Below are 4,972 nucleotides of genomic sequence, written 5' to 3'. Positions count from 1 at the left end.
AATTTTCTCTATGACTCTGTTTTCAGTTATCATTTTGGCCAGGGCTATAGGACAGTTAGATGGAGCTTAGTTCCTTATCCTTGCATTAGAAATCCCTTAACTGTTAAAAATGTTTACTGTCTAAATTAATCCAAGAAAAGTTCTATGCTGACAAAATGGTTTATTACTAAGTCCTGTAACAAATCCTCTGCCTCCAGGCTGGGAAACAAATTGGAAAAGCAAACGAAATGTGTCCTGTGTTGCTGCCCAACAGTCTATACTCATGAGTTGCAAACCTAAGGAAATGGCAAATTCCTGAGATGGTTGTGCTAGCCTTTGATCACACCTGCTATTACTTTCTTGTAGGTCTTAAAATTTTCACTTTAGGAGTATGTCTTTATTCTTCATTTTTAATTAAAATGTGTATTTGTTTTTAGGTAGTTAGGGTTTCATTAGCTCTAACATCCTGGCTGTGTATAGATGGCATTTCCTGAACACTCAGAGGCCAGTGTGTATTTAGGGTAGGGCAGTACATTAAAGTTCTGGTTTGTGTGCTGTCACCCTATCCTAGAAACTCATTTGAGAGTTTTAGTTCACATGCAAAATGAAGGTCAATGTCAATACCAAGGAGTCTAAAATCAACGTGAAGTGATACAGAGATGTGCACAGTTTGTTTGTTACTAACATCACTGCCTCCTACAGAATATACTTATCAGCATGTGTCACAATCATTCCATGCATTTTACAGCTACTTCCAGTGAGCTCCAAATCTTTACACATTTTAAGGTTGAAGTAAAAGAGCAGATGTGTACAGTGAGGTAGTCACAGTTTCTTTACCCAGTCTTGGTCTTTCCTGCCAGGAGGGGTGCCTGAGCAAGAACAGGAGCTTAGACCCTATGATGCTTAGAAAGAACCCAGGAAACTGCCTATGCTGTCTGTTGATTATGCTGTGATTGCTGCAGGAAATGCAGTAGTTTATGAAACAGTAGAAGCTAAGCATGTAGACTCATGTCTATAATCCCTGAGCCCTGGGAATGAAGACAAGAGGGTTGCTGTGAATTTTAGGTTAACCTAGTCTATATAGTGAGTTTCAGATCAATCTGGGTACCTGGCCTATGGAGCGAGAACTGTATGGGGGCTAGGGACAAGTTCATTTACTTAGACTGGTTAGGAGGAGAGGAATAGGAGTCATATGTTGACTTAACCTAGAGGAGAGAAATTCATTCTAGCTGTTTTGTGTGAGGAATATGTTAGTGGTGTGGACTAACATAGAAAGTTATGTGGAGAGAGAATTACTCTCATAAATGTATATGTGAGGCAATTCTACTTAAGAATCCATGGTCAGAATTGAATTAAAGATTTGTGGATAGAATTGAGATTTGTCTATAGGGATGTAGATCCTGAAGCCAGGAAAAGAAGCATGGAGACAGAGAATAAACCGGATCTCAAAGGCCCATCCACATTCAGGAATCAGGGGAGTGTTGCTATGGTGTTTTCATATCTGCTAGTATTCTTTAGTTTATTTTTTCCCAGTCTACTTTTATACCATTTTAAATATATGCAAATAATAAGGTCAGTTCTAGATCAGGGAACAAACAAGGCAAAACCCACAAATAATCAAGGAAAAAAACAAGGCATTAAACAAAGTTCTGTAATCCCTGTTTCTAGGGGCTTATCAGGATGTCCAAGATAAAAAGAAAGCCACACATCCAACAACTGGATTTACCCTGATCTTTTTAATAGCCCAAATGTAAATATTCTTATCTGAGCCAACTTCCCTGTCCTAGCCCAATATCAAATTCTTGCCCTATTTGTAGAATCAACCCCAAAAGCTCTCCACAAAGCTACAAGCTCAGATCTTCCCTCTTACAAAGGCACTAATGCTTCTGGTAAGCTGTCTGCATAGGCTGATCAACTGACAAAAGTTCACTGACCGTGGAGAGTTTGGAAGTCCAATACCGTGGAGAGTTTGGAAGTCCAATTATAACTCTTGGGCTACTTTTAGCCTCCCAAAGATTTGTTCTTTGCCCACTTCTGTATCACACCTAACACCCTGAATAAACAAACAAAGTCCTTTGGAATGTATTAACTGAAAACAAAACAAAACCAAAAATCCTGTTCTCTACCAACAGAAGGGCTGATAACATTTGAAGCCTGTAGGAAGGATTTCTTGTCTTGCTGTTACCTGCCTCTCCAATGTTTCCAATGATTTATTTTTAAAATTGCCTTGAATTACAAATTTCTTTGGTTTGTTACTATAAAATTCCATGGAACTACTTTCCTGTTGGAGATTTATATTTGGGAAGTCCTAAATCTATGTGCCTGGCTATTATCACTCATACTATGCTCCAGAATAAACCGCCTTTTATTCCATTGAGGTGAGAACTATTTCTTTGGATAACCATTCTTAAAGCCCAAATGTGGGGCCTGAAGGACAATCTGTTTTTCTCTAGTAAACCTATTGGACTGATGGCAGGCATCAGAACAGGCTCCATTATTGCTTACATGCCTAGTATTGCCTCCTTAGATAGAATATTGTGAATTATTTTTTGATGCTTAGACCTCTATGATTTCTCTGGTTTATTGATTTTTTATTTCATTAATTTCAAAAACTTTTATTTCATTATTTTTATTTTGTTAAATTTATTTCATTAATTTTCAAAAACTTCGGTTTCAGTAAGTTTTTCTGCATTTTTTTTTCAAATTTTTTTGTTTTTTGTTTTTTGTTTTTTGAGACAGGGTTTCTCTGTATAGCCCTTGCTGTCCTGGAACTCACTTTGTAGACCAGGCTGGCCTCAAACTCAGAAATCCACCTGCCTCTGCCTCCCGAGTGCTGGGATTAAAGGCGTGTGCCACCATGCCTGGCTGCACATTTCAATTTTTATGTCATTAAATTTCCTTCTGCTCTATAAAATTTTAGTCTTCAACCTATTTTGTTTTTTGTTGTTGTTGTTGTTGTTGTTTTTGCTTATTTTCTATTTCTTAAAGTCAAAATATTGGCAATTGATTTGATTTATTTTTAATTTCTTAAGATGTATATGTATCATTCTATGAAACTAATATGTAAATTTTCATATATATTGTCTTAGCTTGGCTTTTATTGCTGTGAAGATACACCATGACCAAGGCAACTCTTATGGAGGACAGTGTTGAATCAGAGCTGGCTTACAGTGTCAGAGGCCTCATCCATTTTTATCATTGTTGGAACCATGGCAGCAGGCAAGCAGATATGGTGCTGGGGGAAAAGCTACATCTTGATCAGAGTCAGCAGAAGGAGACGCTGTAGCATACTGGGCATAGCTTGAGCACTAGAGACCTCAAAAGTCCACTCTCACAGTGACTTTCTCCAACAAGGTTACACACTTCCCAACAGTTCCACTCTCTATGGACCAAGACTATTCAAACCACCACATTTTATTCCCTGACTCCCATAGGTTTGTTCAAACACATGAGTCTATAGGCACCACACCTAAACAAAGCATAATGCAAAATACATTTCATCCAACTTCAAAAGTTCCATAGTATATAACAGTCTGACCTGGGTGGAACTTCAAAGGTTACACAAACTTCTTCCAACAAGCCACACCCCAACGTTACAAATCCTTACTGGCCAAGCATATTCAAATCATCACATACATGTTATTAAGATTTCATGAGTGCAGCTTCTCTGCCATATGTAAAATATATAGTCTCCTAGCAGGCTCCCCAACTGCCTGCCTCCTACCATTTTTTCCCTTTTCTTCCCAGATGTCCCCTGAAAATTAGGTGTATGTTTGTATTACAGATGTAAAAGCTGGGGCTAGGAACCCTGCAGTCAGCTAGCTCTCTGAGTTTTGACTAATTGTGACTTCTGCAATGGTCTCTATCCTAACTAGGCTCCTAGAATCTTCCATAACACAGGATTTTATAAACTTCTGTTTAATACTTTAGCACATTCCACAAATTTGCATGCTATTTTTAAATTTCCACTCACCTCAAAAGCACATTTTAACATTTCTTTTGAGTTCTTCTTTGACCAATGAGCTGTTTATAAGTGTTCTGTTTATTTTCTAAGTACGTGGGGATTTTCCAGAGAATTGGTATTGATTTCTAGCTTCATTTCATTGTAGTCTGAGAGCATACTTTATATAACTCTAATTCTTCATTGACACTCATTGGATGGCACAGAATATTACCAAGCTTTGAAATGTTCTCTATCCACTTAATAAATAAGTGTATTCAGCCAACACCAGCTAAGATATTCAGGAACTATAAACTAGGCCCTGTTGGTGGAAAAGTTTGCACAGGTCTTTTGTACTTTCCTGAATCTTTTGTTCTTATCCATTTGGTGACTCATGCTGGGTTCTCAGGCTGTAGGTTGTTCTTTCAATTATATAGATTGAAATTGGATCTGTTTTGGTTATTGAAGTATCTTTGCTTCACAAATGTTTAGTATTATTACGCCGTCATAATAAAATTACCTTTAGCCCAGTGGGCAGGATCCACTTTATTCCTGGTGATTGCAGTTTGAATTGTATGCTACTTTATATCAAGATAGTTGCTTCATATTTCTTTGATGTTAGCATAATGTATCTTATTTTGTCCTTTTAACCTTCTTATATTTTACATGAGAAGCTCTCTTTCTGTCAGTTGTAAATAGTTGAACTTGTATTGTCTGTTATAAAACAGTCTTTTCACTATGGTATTGATACTTGTTACTATTATCACTGTTACTAATTTTAAATCCATAAAGTGACTTCATTTTCAACTTTCCAAGTTTTATTTGTTCCTCCTCTCTATTTCATCTCCATTAAGATTCCTGAGTGTGTTTCTGGTTATAGATTCTCTCCTTGGTGAGTTTTGTATGTGTGTGTGTGTGCGCGCGCGCGCGTGCGTGCGTGTGTGTGTGTGTGTGTGTGTGTGTGTGTGTGTGTGTGTGTGTGTAACATTTCATATGGTTGCTTTAGTGTTTGTGTTGGGTTGTAAATGTACAACCTGGGTTGGCCATATTCCT

Source organism: Mus caroli, unplaced genomic scaffold (assembly GCF_978045245.1).
Source record: "Mus caroli unplaced genomic scaffold, Mus_caroli_1 scaffold_6, whole genome shotgun sequence".
Lineage (NCBI taxonomy): Eukaryota > Metazoa > Chordata > Mammalia > Rodentia > Muridae > Mus > Mus caroli.
The sequence above is the reverse complement of the archived record's forward strand: the minus strand, read 5'-3'. Positions refer to the sequence as shown.